At 45.5% G+C, this 18,883-nt stretch overlaps 1 long non-coding RNA gene across 3 annotated transcripts in view; it reads right to left on the bottom strand.

Moving 5' to 3' along the window:
- Positions 1–18,883, bottom strand: part of LOC113576171 (uncharacterized) — a 41,586-nt gene that overhangs the window by 11,250 nt on the left and 11,453 nt on the right. For 2 of the 3 annotated variants that reach the window (XR_014120065.1, XR_014120066.1), the window contains exons 4-5: positions 13,536–13,607; positions 2,403–3,605 (exon numbers count right to left, since the gene is read on the bottom strand). This is a non-coding gene — a long non-coding RNA (uncharacterized LOC113576171). The remainder of the gene's footprint in view (positions 1–2,402; positions 3,606–13,535; positions 13,608–18,883) is intronic. The other variant, XR_014120067.1, reaches the window with a different exon arrangement.

Genomic DNA, 18,883 nt, shown 5'->3' with positions numbered 1-18,883 from the left:
CGACAGCTGTTGTGAGTACGGAAATGCAGGCAGAGAGATGACCAGCAGACCGAGACATGCAGGAGAGTTTTACGAGAGAGTTCGGCTGCAGAGAGCAGTCCAGGCAGACAACCTGCCCCCCCCCCAACAACCCAACATCCTAGTCTCCCTATAAAAGACCCTTCTTCATTCAAACCCGTAGAGCTTGGAGCAAAAATAGAGCAACTGAAGGATGTTTCTCAGCTTGTGATGGAGGTTGTACAGCAAAGCCAGTTGTCTACAGTGGAGGAGATCAACTGGCATTCAGTAACATTTCAAACACATTACTCACATTTTTAATGACATCACCAAAGCCCGACGAGGTGTCTACTCAAATGACTCAAGTCCTGCACATATGCAAAGTGAAGCCCAGCTGCACATGTTGGGTTGGAGCATTCAGAACAATGTTCGATGTGTTCCACAAGACACAAGCTAACAGCTGAATAAAACTGTCTGAGTATTAAAAGTTTACAAAGACAGTTTAAAAGGATTTGTTTGCATGAGAATGTTTGTATATTGACTGGAATATTTACCAAACACACACACACACACACACACACACACACACACACACACACACACACACACATATATATATATATATATATATATATATATATATATATATATATATATATATATATATGTGTGTGTGTGTGTGTGTGTGTGTGTGTGTGTGTGTGTGTGGTTGTAAATTTTCAAATTTTCTCCATTTTCACAAATATATAATTATACCACCATTCTGCAGCTCTTTGATGAGAAAATATATTTCAATAACCCTTCTGATGCTTAAATGGTTAAATGGTGTACAATACATATAATGGAGGGTCTTTCAACCATAAATAGATATTTTGGGTAAGCAAACACATCATGCAAAAATACAATATAGGTCATTTTTACATTTTATGGAACAAATCTTCAATGAAAAATCTAATGTTCACCACTGTAGCCACTAAAGAACTATGAAGAAATTATTTTTCTTTAATTTCAGGAAATACCGCCTATTCTTTTCTGTAGAGCTCTGCCAAGAGCAGAATTGCCAGCTGTTTGTGTGTATTTTAAATGAGTGGTTAACACAGTGCTGCTAAATATCAATATACAACAGCTGTTAATCCTCATTCCAACAGTATGCCACCATGTGCCACCGCAAGAAAAATCAAGTTCCATAATCACAATAATTCTAGGTCAACAGAGAGAGTGGTTATTTGTGTCCAAAATAATTCAACAAGCCCACACCTCTTCATAACAGCAGGCCTGCTAAGAGAAGTACTGATGCGCATACATCTGCCGGAGCCTCGATTCCATGATCTGCAGTGCTGTAAGGGACATGCGTAGTGCCGTGCAGTGCCGTGGAGGAGCCCAACACTGGGTCCCCCAACACGGCACCACTCCCAGGGCCACGGCAGGCAGCGCCGCGCATGCTAATGAGGTCATTATGTGCGGAAGTCTGGCGGCAGGCCTCTACAACGGAGGGATTTCCGTCAACCAGGCTAGCTTGACTAGCCAGCCACAGATGTCGCAGATGGTGTGGCTGCCGGACGCATTGTGGCTAGAAAAAGGAATATTTTTTCGTTTTCACCAAGAGAATACTAATGCAGCTTAACATAAAGTGGAATAAATTGTGAAGTAGTATGAAAGACCTGAATGGCAGGTATGCGTTTGTTCCCAAGCTGCTCACCAAGGGGAGCAGAGTGGCTGATGCCTTTCAATGCTGACAGCCCTCTACAGTAATGGCTGGGTGAATTAACAATATGCAGATGCAATTATAAGCGATTTGCATGCAGGGCACTGATTAGGCAGATGGCTGCCGTTCAAGATGCCGCCATCTTGGCCGAGGAGGCAGCTGGCAGACTGTGGTAGCCATTTTGTTCAGTGGCGCTGCCCAGCTTAGACAAGGTATGGCAAGAGTATGAATGCTGTACAGGCACCAGACTGAGTGTAGGGTTTACACCCCATACACTAACAACCATATGTAATGTGCTGACCGCAGCAAGGCTATGGATACGCCTGCCACAACTCGGCAAAGCCAGACGTTAAACAAAAGAGACCTAGCCTTACACGATTCATCCCAACTTTCTGTAGTTTTGACAACTGGGAAAACCCCAGAGACCTGGCTTTCCCCCAGAGCCACTCCTCACTGACATCCTTTTCCCCCAAAGAGAGCAATCAGATATGGAAATGCAGCAGTGATATGTTAGCCATGAGCCAAGCAGGCATTTCCCATCACCCACTGGAAGGACTGCTCACTTGTGGAAGTTGGAAGACTGTATGTGTCTCAAAGACCTCTCTGGGGGCAACTGTGATGTATCTCACGAAGCAGAAATTAACATTCAACAAGAGGGCTGTGTGAGTCTTGAGGAAACCAATGTTAAATCTGTACTCACCTTATTGGTTTCTGTTGGCTAAGAAGTGTTGTGGACTCCCGTCCGCTTTGGCTGAGCTTCATTTCCTTAAAGCATCCACAGGGGCGTCTACTAGCCATAGCAGCATTAGCACAGTAGTCCATTTCATTAAGTTCTCTGGAAGTCTCTGGAAAGAAATCGAGCGTTCCCCATTCCAAAAGGACCTCAGCCCAAGGCCCAAAACAGGCAGTACTTGGGACCTTTGAGGAGCGATTTTGGTCCTAGCTGATCGGAGCTTAACTTGGTCCACTTTACACTCCTGCTATATTTAATCTGACTAAAGCCTGGTGCTGTGAAGGTGCAGCGGGCAGCACGTCTGGAGTAGTTCAGAGTGCTGAGCCTCTTTGTGCGCATCAACAACGAAGCCTTTTAAGACGCTCTCAAAGGACAGAGAGTTTTTTTTTTAATCATTTAATTTAATCTACAACTGAAAAAGCCAAAAAATGTCCTCGGAAAAAAAAAAGACAAAAGATCAAGTTGTCCTCTCTTGCCTGCTCGTGTGATGTAGAGTACTCTGTGCCTGGTTGGAGGAGGGTGTATGAAGGAAGGCCTCTCGATTCACCGTGAGAGGGATCTCCGTCAAGCGCTCATTCAGTCATGGGGAATGTGCACTCACGAAAAAAGGAACCGAGGAGTGGGGGAAAAGACCTTTGGCGCTCTTTTTCCACTCAGTCTCAGGCAGACAAAGTTTTATCAAGTGGTGCTGAGGCTGGTAAAGTCCCTCTGGCAGAACCACACGCGCACACACACACGCACACGCACACACACACACACTCCTGCTCACACACAGAGCATCAGGCCCCCTGACCCTCTCTCTGGCTGATTTGAGTTGACTGGGAGCGGGTAGGGAGATGGAGAGATGAGCGCCAGGGTTCCCATGGCGCCGTGGCCGGGGGCTGCGCTGGGCGACCCCTGGCAGCCTCTTCCCTCCATATCGATTTCTCTCCCACCTCGCTGCTGTGGAGCCCGGTAGCCAGCGGCGGCAGCAGCCTGCCTCGCCGGCCCACTCCGCCGCTCCCTGGCTGGCCCCTGCCGTCTCCACGAGACCCCGAGACGGGGAGCCGGGGCCTCGTGAGGAGATGAGGAAGAGAGAGCCCCGTGGCGGTCCACAGCTGTGCTCGCCAGCTCCGAGTTCGCTCCTCCATCCTTCACTCCTACTCCCACTCACCAAGCCTTCTCCACCTCCTGCCAACAAACAACAACAGAAGGAGGGAAGAGCAAAAAAAAAGAAGAAGTTCATCTTAACTTTCTGAGTGTCAGTCCACGGCTTTGGATCGAAGGGATGTGCGAGGCGAATGTTCTGGCATGCGCTCACGGTTTGCAAGGTGAACTTCCTAACCCAGATTTTAAAAAACACTAAGGCTGGAGAGTTTTTGGAGTTAAGGATGTCAGTCTGGAAGAAAATCGCCTGCCATGTGCGTTTACAGTCACTGGTCTGATGTTTCTCTGGTAAAAGTGACCAAAAAAAAAAAAAAAGGAATTTCACTACATTTTAAATGCATGCCAAAACACAATGCAATACATTTCTTTTATGCTTCCATGGTGTCTGAAATTATTCAAATAATTTCAAAAGCCTCCTATCATGCATATGAATGAAAGGGGTTGTTTCGTTTATACACGCCAAGCCCCTTTAAAACAAGAAAATACCTTCTGTTTACCCCTGCACACAAAGAATTGCTCATTTATTGTGTTAAAAAAATCTAAAACCAAATAGCAGATGAAACGAAGAGTTGAGTAGTGGATGCAGTTGGTTAAGGCAGAGTCTTGAGGGCTGGGTGTGAGAGCAGGGGGGGGTGTGGGCTCGAACCGGGGCCGAGCTGTGTATAATAATACTATTCATTGGGCTTGGACATGGGTGTTAACTCCCCTCTAGCTCCACACAATGGGGCTCGGTAGCATTGAGACAGCCAACGTCAATTCAGGGCTGCAGTCGGCCGGGCAGAGGGAGGCTTGTGAGGTGAAAGGCAAAAAAAGAGAAAACAACACGTTTGTCTGTCTGTCAGCTTTGGGGGTTATGGGGGTTGGTGGGAAGACGGGGCTTGGGAGGTTTGCCCCGTGGCGCTGGACTTCGGGGGAGACTGAAGAATGGAGGCAAAAAAAATATTGCAGTATAAATATTATTGGAGCAGCTCAGTCAGGGAGTAAAGAGTGCCTGGTGGGGATGGCGGAGCAGCGTAAGGAAACGTGTTGATTTGGGGATGGCGTGTTGATTCTGACGCGGAGCCGGGTGTTCGAGCAGGCCGTTTAGGTATATTGCACGCCCCGCCATAGTTCTAAGGCTCAGGGGACAATAACACTGCGTGCCGAAGGGGAAAATAGAGAGAGAGAGAGAGAGAGAGAGAGAGAGAGAGAGAGAGAGAATAAGAGAGAAGGAGAGAGAGAAGGAGAGAGCGGCTGCATTTGTCTCATGGTCAGGATCAGGCAACGTGCTGACGTCCAATTACCGCGAGATGCACTTTTCTCCCGTAACACCCCCCCCCCCCCCCCCCCCCCGTCCCCAACCCGTCTCCCCGAGTCTCGGGATGGAGGTTCGGGAGGCAAGAAAGCGAAAAAAAAAAAGAGAGAGAGAGAGAAGTGAAGAGTATCAGCAGGAAAAGACTGACAGTGAGGGTGGTGGTGCAGGGTTGTCATGAACACGGTGGGAACTCACAAACAGCGTTAGCAGTACACCGATAAAGGAACTACCCTTCCTGCACAAAATAAGAGCTCGTAATTATTGCCTGGCATTAGCAGGTCTCCCTCCAGGCACATGTGTGATCAGACAGCGATGGAATACATTACGTGCGTGAGCCCTCACTCATGAACAAAAGGTTCCAGACAGGGCACACAGCGCAGCTCACTATGTGGATAATATGATTTTACTAGCAATGCATTCAAAACACCTTGGATCTGTGGGTCCTCGGGGTACGCGCGCTTTCAGAAAACTATGACAGCGTTTTCAGCCATGCAACGCAAAGATTGATTACAGGAGCAAAGCGGAACTACGAAAGCAGGAGTGCAGGTTTTACAATAGCAATACCGAGCTGCTGGGGTTCACTTCTGTGCTCACAGAGGTAAGTCCTTCTCTGATCTAATCACCCCAAATATATTACACACAATGGACACATAAGCTTGAGTAATGCTAGCATTGGTTACAGGCCACACACACACTGCTCCGTCCCCACACTGCTCCGTCCCTACACGGCTCTGTTTCATGCCCAACCTGCTTTTTATAAGCACTACTTTGTTTGTTTCCCTTCTGGTTAACACTCAGCATTTGTTCCCATGGCAACCTGGCTTCCTCTCCTGTCTCTGACTGACGGCAAAGCCAGTGAAGGCACGGCCCAGCCGAGGCCACGCCCCCTCATTTTTCTGCAGCCCACGGTCTTCAAACACCTCCTCGCTCCATTCCATCAACAAGAGACCGTTTTGCATGTTAGATTTATTTATTTACATGTTTATTTATTTTTACAGTTTTTTGTTTTTTTTTCGTTGACAATCTGAGACTTCACCCTCACCTTGCCAAGCACAGACAGCCCAAATCAGGGCTGCAGCGCACACCGTGTTCTCTGTGCACACCTGGGTCTTCTCTGCCAGCAATAATCAGAACCCCAGAAACCCACCACAAACCCCTCCACCAGACCCCAACTGCGGTGCACAGCAGTGAAGCCCAGCTGCTTCTGCTGCTGATAACACGCCGCATTATTAGAAGGACGTGTTTGATGTAGGAGTCAGTCATCGCTCCAGTGGCCCTGCGGAGATCACAGAGGTGCCGCGGGCCGCCCCTGCCCTCCTGCGTCTCCAGCGGGGGCCGCCAGGGAGCCGCCAGGGAGCCGGTCGCCTTCTCCACATCAGTGCCTGTCTCCTCACCAGAGCTCCACAGAGTCTCGCCCAGCCCCGCATGAATAAGTAACGACCCGCACAGGACGTGCCGTTGCCGCGCTTTGAAGTGGGGTCACCGTTAGCCGTTAGTGGAGCTGGATGAAGCGGGCTCGGGGGTCGCACTTCTCGGGGGCTGATGTATCTCAGTGGCCAGTGGGCACATCCATTGTCCCGGCGGAGGGGATTACGCCGGCGGGAGAGGGAGCCGGACAATGTGACTCTTCGGGGTGGGAGGGGCAGCGGACTTCCCTGCCAATGAGGGGGGTGGTTAACTTCTCACCAACTCAATTAGCCAAGTCAGGCAGGGAGCGGGTGGAACCCGGGGAGTGAGGAACGCAAGCACTAGTGACACAGAGAGAGAGAGAGAGAGAGAGAGAGAGGAAGAGGGGAAAAGAGACAGATAAAGAGGGAGAGAGCAACTGACTTGAGAGGTTTTAACATAAGATTAAAGCAGGGAGGTAATGATGAAAAGAACGCAGGCCTAAATGGATGAGAGCAGGATACAGAGAGACCTGAACAGATATGTGGTGGAAGAAAAAAAAATGCATGACCCCACTTATAACATCCAGGGCGTGAAACCTGATAATGATCTTCACCTGCTTTGCCTACAGGAATGTCCAATACATTAAAGTATAAAATGGGAAAGTGAAAGAACGCAGTACAAACAACATCAAAGCAAGAACAAAGGGGTTTTTTTCCGCACTGGTGTTTGCGTCATAAATGTCGAGAAAGGAAAAATTCAAATACAAATATGCTGGCAAGTTCCATTCAAACATATAAAAACGAAAGGCAATTCCTAGCGAAGTCGGACATACTGGCCGGCCGTGTTTAGTGCCAGATATCTTCTGACTAACTAAACGAACACAACGGAGCGCTGCGTCATGGCCGTCTATGAAGAATGGCACTGACTGACAGGTCTGTGGATGCCCCTGTGCAGGCCTCTGTGGGGGTCTCCCTACGCCTGCCGCCCACAGTGCCCAGCTAGCCAACGCACACGGCAATCATACAGATCCTGAGGGAGAGCGAGCGTTCTGGTAGCATCTCGCCCAAGCTGCCCAACGCTCCTGCCATCCTCGCTGCCATCATCTCACCCATCAAGGTGAAAGAGCTCTCCAGAAATAGAGAGGAGGTGGAGGATGTCGGGTGGGTGGGTGGGTGGTTTTGGGTGGGGGGGTCTCCGGAATGTTATCTGACTTCATGAAAGTGACTGCCTGAGGGTCCTACTGGAAGAGAGGTGTCCTCCACAGCCCCCCCTCCGATCCCCCTGCTTGGCCTTCGTCGTCCACCCACTCAAACCCGCAGAAATGGATTGGCAGCGAGAAAAGACAACGGAGCGCTTTGCGGAGGGCGGCCAGCGCACGGCAGCAACTCTGCCAAACGTCGGGATGTACGTTCCCCGGTCCGAGGTGGAGAGGAAGCTGGTGGAGGCTGTTTGTTATGCTGCTACCACAGCAATCTAAGCAGGCGCTGGGAACGGCGCTGTGCTTCACTCAAACATTCACGCAAGCTTGCAGAGTCTCTCGTCAGATGCTCATACGAGAGCTGTCTGATGCCGTATTTCCTCCCTTGGTGAACAGATGGAGTAAGGAAGGTGGCAGGGCAGAAATGCTCCTTCAGATGTCTCCCAACAGCAGCTGTACATTTGGCCAGCGCATGTCCGAAGAAGCACTCCAACTCGGCTGGAGTAAGCTGGCCTTAATCAAAGTCTATGTGATCTATTACGAGAGCCCCGTGTGTAACAAAGAACTATTCCAGACCAGAGCAATCGCTCTCCAGCCCTGCGCCAAATTAACAGGCCCCTGTACGCCTTCCCTCATTGTGTGGGTAATTGCCACAATGCATCTTCTCGCCCAGCTAATTAAGTGAGCCCCCCCACCCCCCCGCTTTCTCTCGCCACACTCCAGGAGCCTTTGAACAGTGGAGGGGGGTGAACACCGGCACACCACAGCTCGTTTGCCAAAAGAATGGAGCTTACTGCTGGACAAATGTCCCGTAAAAGGGCATAAACTGGGCGACGCAGGCGGTGGTGTAGCAGACAGGCTGGGACATGAGTGGAGAAGTGGGTACAATGGACTTTAACAAGATGGCACCTGTTTGTGAAGGAGGACTGGGAGCAGGTTCTCTAATGGACTGCAGGTTGAGGGGTCATGAAAGCGCATTCACGTAGGTGCGTTCAGAATAATCACCGTCATCAACAAAATAAACAAACAAGCCATTACCGCTGAGTACATATTACTCACACACACACACACACACACACACACACACACACACACACACACACTGGGAGCCACTTGAGTGCTTAAAACGTCCACAAATTGTTCTAGTCTGTACTTGTGCTGCATTCACTTTAACCATAAACTTACCAAATTAAAGCAGCAATCTGGATATTTCGGACCAGTCATTCTAATATTACATACATGTTCTCCTTCGACTGCATTTATTTTGAGCACAAGGCAAACAGAAAGGGGCTGTTTTCTCTGTTCGTTTTATTGGCTCCCTTTGCCACCGCAGACTTAGTAGGGGTCTGGTCTGGATTCCACAGTGTCCGGGAGTTGCTAGGAGGGTTGCTACGTTCTCCTTCGGTCTCCTGTGCTCTCTATTGTCAAATGTATCTGCCCTTCACCAAAAGCAAGTGCTCTACATTCTGCCGCAATTCAGTCTTGGAGGAGACGCATCATTTTATGGGGCCCCACCAAACCGCACACAGACACACACACACACACACACACACACACACACACACACGCACACACACACCATGGACATCACTCCCAAGCAGTCTTGCCTTCAGGTCAACCACACTAAGGGCATTTGGCCACAGCAAGCCATTTATAATTTTTTCCTAACACGTACAAAATGCGCAAAATTCATTCAAACTCTGAACAACTGGACATACAACTAAGCAACAATTAGGATATATGTATTTAAATATATTATTCATTTATTGTTAATTTTAGCCAGTGTAGGAGAACGCATATATTAAAAGAATAGCAGTGCTAGAAACAATCCCAAGGCTGGATGGCAGGTGTGTGTCTCACAGAATGCTTGTTCATTTACAGAATCTACAACTGTCGGTCGAGAACTAGACAGTGGCCCCCAAATTAGTGTCAGGGTCTCCCCCACTTCGACCCCTGCACACACCCCCACACCCCCCCCCCCCCCCCCCAGTCTGAAGGTGGCTGGGCATACACATTTTTAAGGCTCGGTCTGTCCGCACACCCCAAATCAACGAGCTGTGTGCGTGCATTGTCCGTAGACCCAGGCCTGGTGTATATATTAGTCATGTGACTTGACCCTGGCAGGCTTGAGCCACTGTTTGGCCCCCTCACCAGGTCGTGGGAAAAAGGGAGACTTCTTTTCACAGCTGCTGCGGCCGTTGCTTTCAACCAATGAAGGCGCGGAGACGGCCCCCCCACCACCACCACTCCGCTACCCCCATTCAGTCTGCAGCCTTCTGCCTTTTCACAACACTTCCCCCATGTCCTCCCCCCCCCCCCAATCTTCAGAAATACACCTCACTATTGAAGCAGTGCTTTGCACGGCACTGTCAGAGAGGCCGTAGCCGGCCTTCCCGGCCCATTCTGCCTGAGAAAATCAACTGCCTCTTCAGCCACTGGAGATGCCTCTCAGGCTAAAGTAGGCACATTTCAGAAGCCCCTTACTCGTAAAATAGGTCTTTGTGCAATCTATTAATGCACAAAAAAAAACATTATTAAAGCTTTTATCTTAATTTGAAAGGAAAAATATGCAGGTTTTCATTAAAGGTAGCATATGTGACTACTTTGCATGCTGTAGACACTGCGCCATGCTTATTGAGAAATAATGCAGCATTATAGATTATATATCAATTTCAGGAAAGCTATGACGCCAATTATGCAATAAAAATCTTTGGGATTTTGGCCACTAAATCAGATTATTAAAACACATTAAAATTAAAAGTCCAATATATCTACAATGTGTCTACAATCGGCAGCTACAATATCAGGAGGTGCTGTGATTAATATCATAATACAAGCCTTACAAATAAGAGAAATAATTTTCAAACTGGTTAAAATAATAATGCATAATAATAATAATAATTATTATTATTATTTATTATTATTATTATTTCTGTATCTTGCAATGAAACAAAATTAAATGGTAATTGATTTATTTCCCTGCAGAGTACAGAGCTGAAAGAGTCCCTCCTGCTTGAACATGAAACCCCTAAACAGGAGATATGGTTCAGAGCACTGCTGCAATTATCAAGCCTTACTCTCACGCCTGGTCATTTTACACAAAAAATCTAATGCCTAATACATCTCTAAATACATCGGTCTAGGCAATTACTGATACGATTCACCGCACTTGAAAGAAGGAAGTGCACTTTTTATAAACATTATTTCAAGACACTTGGTCCTTTTCATATAGAATTTGTTTAGTTATGCTGCCTGTCCTCTCTTGCATTAATGAAAACATGCTGTGATTTGAAGCATATTTTGATGCATGCTTTAAAGTATGTTTTGGGCTGATTAATGCAAGGATGGACAGGTGGCATAACTGATTGATCTGTGTACACTCTGCATTCGAATGAGTGAGCTAATATGGAGCAGAGAAGAGCAGCGTGCGAAGGAGCAGAGGAAGCTGGGACTGAGAGGTAGTTGGATGGCGTGGAGAGAGGATGATGCCCAGAGGGTGGTGAGACCCTCTGATCCTCAGTCTCTGATTCCTCAATTCAATTCTTCCTCTGGGCAAAGCTGGTCTAGAACTAGGCCAATGTCACAGACTGTTTCTCTGGCCTAAAAAAAAAAAGAGAGAGAGAGAGAGATTTCTTTCTCACTCTGATGGAAAGCCATATTTTCCAGATAGGCTTCACTCTATACTGAGGCCTGCTGTCTATAGATTTTCTGACCTCAGTTTTTACTTTTGTAGTGACTAACTTTCTCACGTATTTCTTCAAAAAATGGGACAACGAGGAGAATTTCTGTTTTGCTTTGACAAATGTGACATAATTAGGACGCACCAAAGAGATCACAACAAACTCTCCCATTAGAAAATCAGATCAATAATACACAGATCAATACTACAGGACTGGATCAATACATACTTTGATAGTCAAAGCATACCATATCAAATGGTCTAATAGCACAGTCTGAGCCATCTGTATTCTTAAGGGACAAAGCACCACACTGAGCCGTTTTGGGTCCTTTAGCGTGTCCCAACAGGGGAATCCCTTCTGGTGCTGGAACTCATTCAGAGTTCACTAAGGATCTAAGTAACCACAGAATGGTTCTCTAATCCCCACACCAAAAACGGAAGCACTAGCTAACCTTTTAAACACTGTGTAATACGCTTTATTCAAGGGTGCGATGGTTAAATAGAGTGGAAATACAGGTATGTTACAATTGGAAGGTTTCTGCTACTTGGTCTGATTTTTTTAAACTTTTTTTTTTACTTTAATTTGGCGTGAATGCATTTGGAGCTTTTATTTTGTAAAAGAGGAAATGAGTGAAGCCACCCACAGCACACCTTTCAGGTGTCTTTAGACAGTAATCTTATCTTTACCACAGTGACTTGGTCCTTTGACTGGCAAACTTTAGGTGTCCTTGCTCCTTTAAGAGGTGCATGCAGAACTCCAGTGGCCTAAAAACCCAAACATGCAGCATTTAGCAATTAAGATTGTGGAACGGGACTGCGTGCTCGTGTGACTGCGCTAATTTTGCACCCCGCATCGTGCTGTGCACCCAGGAGCGAGTGGGAGACTCTTCCATGCTGGCAGGAGACGAGAGAGGGGGGAGGTGCTCATTTCTTTTTCAATCTGTGTTTCACAATGCATGTGTGCCTGGAGAATTGCAGCCAAGGTTCACACTAGGTGCCTGCTCCCATCTTGCAAAAACCACTAGAGTTGTGGGGGGAGAAAAAAAGGCGGTGTGTGTGTGTGTGCGTGTGTGTGTGTGCGTGTGTGTGTGTGTGTGTGTGTGTGCGTGTGTGTGTGTGTGTGGGGGGGGGGTGCCATTGAACTCTGACTTGAGATTGTGAGGCAAGAGAAGGGAGTAAGCCTGGAGTGGGTTGGAGAAAGAGAGAGAGAGAGAGAGAGAGAGAGAGAAAGCTTTAGGATGGAGAGGGGGAGAAGGAGGGAGGGAGAGGAATGGAGGGAGGGATAGAGAATTAGGGAGGCGCGGGACTGAACCACCCTCACAGCCTTTCCACATGAGCACACCTTATATACGCCCGGGCCGCCAGGACCCCTGCGATATCGTAACGGGATAAGAGTCTGGACAAAAGAATTAAAATATAGATTACACAAATGGCCTCAGCACACCTTATCAGCCAACAGCGAGGAAACTAACAAATTGGATCAGGGCAAGAGAACAGAAAAGAAGTGAAGAAGTGAGACAGAGAGAGACTGCTTAAGGTAAACGGCAAGTAGATGCAGGCTCTAAATGTAGGGAGTGCAAACGACCTTGCATCTAATGATCACAAAAGGCAAACACAACGCTCTTATTACTAACTAATCAAGGTAAAGATGATATACATCCTCATCAGGGCTGCTCACGCGCCGGCCTGAGAACACAGCCGGGTGTGTTTAAACTGATCTCTCCATTCAACAACGGGGGGAAAAAAAAACCTCCAGAAATATGCGAATATGTGAATGCAAGTGGAAAAGGCGATGCCAAAACCGTAGCCTGAGCATAGCAGTGCAGACGTTAAAATCGTGACTTAAAGTCTTGATGGATTCGTAACATGTGACGGGAATGACATGGAGTATATGAGTCTGATGCAAAAGCCAAAATGTCTCCTTATGAGAAAGCACAAACAGAAGCATTGAAATAAAGGTAGAAGCCCACGCCATGAAGAATTTTGCTGGAGTCACATGACCTTCCCCAGCCTTACAGTTTGCCACCAATGAGCGAGGGCAAATGCTGTTGCCATAGTAATCCCTTGTATGTTTGCTATCCAGGTTTTTTTTTTTGGGGGGGGGGGGGGCGGGGGGGGGGATGCTGAGGAGTGGCTTTTTCACTTCATGTAAGAAGCTGTCCTTCACATAAAATTCCCAAGTTTTCCTATCATGCAGTGGAGTCATTATAATTGCACCATTACCATCTAGAGTGCAATAATGTGGAGTCCTGTTTCTACCCATTTCTGTTGTGTTCATTTCCATTTCTATTTTGGTTGTATAGTTCTATGCATAGCCTAAATCATAATGGAAGTCAAGGTGACATTGCAACAGGAAACAATGCCCGGGGAGGGGGGGGGGGGGGGGGTACTTACCCAACTTCTGTGGTCATGTGACTGCTTTGTGTTTTTGTCATTGACTTTCAATGTCTCGGTGGTCCACAGCTCCTGTATGAAAGAACATTATCTGTAGGTAAATGCATCCACCTCTAGAGTGGCGTATAACACACATGCGTTGGGGGGCAGCTTAAGTGCTTCGCTGTCAGCTTCAGCGTGTGTGGAATGATTTGACCAAGGCTGGTGGTACAGCTCGATGATTTGGAGTCCTTATTTCTTTATTTGTTTGTTGTTATAACACGGCAAAGAATGGAATGATAATCAAATAATTTTTTTAATTAAAATAAAAATAAAATATATGGAAAATGGACGCAATGAGATATTTTAATATAACAGCTAATGCCATAACAGAATAACACTTACATAAAATATGAAAAACTGGAATAAATATGTTTGTCGTCACTCAGTTCATCCACAATTAAAATCACATTAGGATATTTTTAACGAACCGCCTCACTTAAAGCACGAAAGGGCAGTTGGCTGTTCTCTGCGATCTTTAATGAAGATGGGAATAAGAACTGACAGCCTTAATGGCAGCTACGAAAACTGGTTCTTAAAATGTCAAATCCATCAACTCAAGCCTTACGCGGTTTTAGTAAGCCCTGTTGATTTGCAGTTAGGTTTCCTATACTTTTGTGAAATCTCTCAAAATAGTATTTATTATTAATTACTGTCATCTTTTATTTATTAATACGTTAAACGTTTTTTTCTAATAATCTACACACATTACGCGTTAAAGTTTACATTTTTGACACGACTGCAAAAATCAGAATATCACGTATGAGGGTACAAAAAAACTAATGAGCTATAATGTTTTACTTAACAAAGCTATAGCTGATTTAAAAAGTCATGCTATTTTCTACTTTGGCGCTCGACACGGATTTGAGAATGTTACGATATTATGTAATAAGTAAGTGAGATTGTTTTAACTCTATGCTGTAAGAAATGAATAACAATTTTTTCCCTTTTTTTCGGCCTTTCCGAAAGAGAGTTATATAGGTTGTATTTTTTTAAGACAAATTTGAGGTAAAGGTGTTTTCCATATTAGCTATACGACATAGTTATAGCATACAAGGGTATTGAGTTAATATGGCTGGCCTTCAGTTGCCTGATTTAAGGTACAATTTAGACTGTAATTTAATTAACAAATATCCTGTTTTTATTTCTAATTCGTTGAGAGAAAGCCTTGGTTAAACCTGCTGCTACACGCTTACCAAGAAGTGTCACTATTCTGCTGTTGTTCCAGCTGATTAAAACGTATGTAAATATTTGCAAGCTGCGTAAATATACGCATGTTACTGATAATAAAGATATGCAATAAAGATGTTAGCGCAGCATTTTCTGGAAATCTATAGGCTAATTCAGTCGGGAAAATATTCATCAGTCTCACTGTTCCTTTAATTGTTAAAAAATAACCAAAACTTGTGTGTTTATGGCTTATGCTGCAATTATTCAATCTAAGGAATGTAGTATTTCACATAAAAGATTTTCGTTCCTCTTTCATTTTATGGGTCAGAGGCTGTTGCTAAGCTACCACATTCTAGATTCAGAAGTTCAGAGGAGAAATGATTGACATTTGCTTTTTGAAGCAAAAATGAAAACTGAATGATAATAGAGGAAAAGTCCATTTTCCTGTAAGTGCATGTGGCAAACTCATATTTGTATAATCAAATTTACGACAGTGATCCATAACCAAAATAGTTAGAAAATATGATACAAACAATAATTAAATTAGACTGTAATAGCACAAGTGCATCTTTATTTTTGTTACAGTCACCCTTATCCAATGTATGCAGTGGATAAATGTGTTCTTACTGTAATGTCCTGAATAAAGAATCAGAGGCCTACTGTAGACTGCAATGGAGAAACAACAGGAAGCTCTTTACCCAGTACTGGCCATTCGGAGTGATGTTTACCAGGAAATTTCACAAAAGTTATAAAGTCCATGCACTTAATTTTGGTTACTATATCCATCTGCATGCAATTTTGGAAGACCACAAAACAAGGCCATTCTGGGAGGGTGGTATTCCAACACAGGGACGAGAACAGTCTGTCAGCAAAGGAGAGAGATTTTAATAGCACTTCCCTGACTGTAAATTAACTGTGTCAACGCGTGTACACCCTGGCACACTGCAATAGTACGGCATAATTTTATTCAGCATGAGAAGGTAGGCTTGCATCAGACAAGGATTTTAAGACTAACCCTTAGTTATGGAACCCAGATTACCACTCGCAACCAACATTAACCAAAAAAAATCCTCCCCAAAGCTAAAATTGGAATATTGTTTTCTCCTGGGGAGCAGAATTTTTTTTTTATTCATATATTTAATGTGCACAACTGCAGCAGATTCATTAGATTTCCTCATACATTAGGCCACACATCAGGAAAGCATAACATCCAGGACGGATCTCCTAACTAAGACAATCTGTACGATAATATCTTACCTTTGTGGTTGTAAAGCAGACAAAATCCTTAGCTATGGCTTTAGTAACAACAGCTCCAAATAGGCAGTATTTCCGTAAACAAACCCTCTGGAATGAATGCTCTCAATCAGAAACCTGTGCGTATCTGCTTACCCCACCCCCTCACCCCCACCCCACCCCCACCCCTCTCTGTTCACCCCCCTAATATATTTTTAATCTGCAGCAAAATTGAAATGCAGAGTTGGTTACATTTAGCCCAGATTAGCCATGGCTGTAGACAATGGCAGGTGCTATGCCAAGACTCCATCTGCCGGTCCCAGCACAGGCCCAGGGGCCCATAGTACTGTGGGAAAGTGACCGGGACCCCTCACAGCCTCGCAGTCTGCCTGGACCTGCATCTCTGAGCCCTGTGTGCATCATACATTTATGAGACTGCCTGCATGCACCATATGCAGTGTAGAAATCTGTAGATGGTGGAATCACAGTCATGGTGTCAGCTATGAGGCCGCACGACACGAACAGAGACAGACCAGAGCAGGTCTTTAAGAACGTCATATATAAGGAGCTTAAAACTGAACTGTGCATGAGTTTACTCATGAACCTCTTGTAACAGGCTGTGTGATAGATCACCTAGGTTGTAACTTTTATGCTATCGCTAACATCCTTATATGTGCATACAACGCAATATATACATCAATGGTTTTGCACTGAATTCATCTGCGAATCTCCCAGTCATCAAATGCAACATTTCATATTCACATGACATAAACGTTCTGAACGACACTGCAGCTGTCTGCAGTGTGTTCTCACACTCATGCTGACTTCCAGCATCTCAGTACTGACCACAGTTCACAGCAAGGCCAAAGCCTCTATGTTCACGCACAGAAGAGTTGGAGGACAAACACAAGCACACGCATTCCAACAATGAACTGTGTGACATTCACAGTGTTCACAGTCACCAACAAAAGAGCGTGGAGGATACGAACTGAATGTGCTCGCCTGCACAAGGTCATGGGCAAATGCAATGTCGCAGTCTACTCAAAACCTTCATCCAGTTCTATGTAACTCCCCTCCCATAGCAGAGACTCACATGTGGTTTTTAATCCATGTGAGCAGTATGCCAGACTCCCGATGAGATGGTGAGTGCAAGTGCTAATACAGTAATGACATGAACACCAGGATGGGCAGAGATGATGAGGTTTTACTGAACAAACCATTTTATGCACATGATCAAAAGATAATTCCGTAAGATAAATATAGATAGATAATGTCTTACAACACACACAGCATGCCACAATCATCAGAGGTATCTGATTGGTCTCAGACACACAGACGGCAAGCCTTAACAGTAATTCTCAATAAACACCAACACTTCATAAGCTTTGTTTAAACTGACGTCAGTTTCATTATTCATTAATAGTCACCTTTGATAAGTATTGCACTTAACATATACTGCCACCACCCCATTGTGGATGGGCAATATTAGACCTATGCTATGGATACACTTGTCAATTTGTTTGTGTACAACCACAATGAACAACCACAATCACACATAAAACTGGTACGGGTAGAACCATACATAACAAGTTGGCCAAAGCAACATACAAAAGAAACTCACTCTCTCTCTCTCTCTCTCTCTCACACACACACACACACACACACACACACACACACACACACACACACACACACACACACACACACACACACACACGCGTTGGTGCTTTTCTATATTCTGTATGATAGGACGTCCATACAAGCAATTGCACGCCAGAGCACGTGATCCATAAGAACGGACCAATAGGTACTAACACCTCATTTAACCATTTCTTGTCGTGTAAAATTCACACATCAACATCACCTCATCTATGGTGGAATGTGGCCCACGTCCCACACACCCCACAGAATATGAATCTACATTGCTGTTATCCAGAGCCTGACTCATATTACCGGGAAAAGTGTCTGCAGTCTCAAACACCGCCACTGCCAATGCCGAGATCCTCACGCGACCCTTTCTGGTAGAAAGCAGCCACCGGGATTTACGAAAGACGCGATATAAGCCCGTTTGTCGCGCATGCATTGCCTTAAAAGATGCGTGCTTTGACTCAGACACTATTCAAACCCAGAAACACAGGAGCACAGTGTGGAGCGCTCGCCTACCTAATTCTCCACGATGGTGCTTCCAGCGGACATATCTGTCTCATATATCCCGACGCTCAGTGCCTCATTCTCCGGCTTCTCCCTTTCCCGATTCTAAAAGCGCAATCGGCGATTTCTGAAGTCTTAGGAATTAGTTTATACATTCGGTTCTCTAGCTTTATGATATCACATAAACTCATACAGCTAGATAACCAAAGAGAAAAACTAACCCATGGCTCTTAAAGGTACCGCCGCGTGCCAGATGCAGCTTGTGTTGTGGTCACATGGAGCTATTGCATTCGCTTGTGTGCAGCTACGACTCCGACACACTCTCACTGTTTCATTCGCACCACACACACACACACACACACACACGCACACACACGTGGACAAAATAAAATGCTGTGCTCAAAGCAGTTATATTATACGCCCACCAGACTGTACTGCTGCTTGGCCTATACGTTCAATCCGGTATTAAAAGCTGTTTTGCGGTCACCTTCGTGCTACGACCAGGTGTGTGTAGCTCATGAAATCTTTCATACAGTAGGCCTCTAACATTCGTGTTCCATATACGTTTATGAAAAGAGCTTTGCGGAAAAAAAAAACGGCTATTGTACCAACACATCTATTAAAAGCCTCATGTAAACTGTTAATTATTTCATATTTAGTAAGGAGGTCGTAAGAACAGATCATCTCTCGATCTGTGTACGTCTGTGTGTTGTGATCTGCGTATTTACGCATGGGCACAGATAGCTTGTGTGTCA

Source organism: Electrophorus electricus, chromosome 26 (assembly GCF_041902795.1).
Source record: "Electrophorus electricus isolate QZ-2024a chromosome 26, ASM4190279v1, whole genome shotgun sequence".
Taxonomy (NCBI): Eukaryota; Metazoa; Chordata; class Actinopteri; order Gymnotiformes; family Gymnotidae; genus Electrophorus; species Electrophorus electricus.
This window is presented reverse-complemented; position numbering and strand designations above follow the sequence as displayed.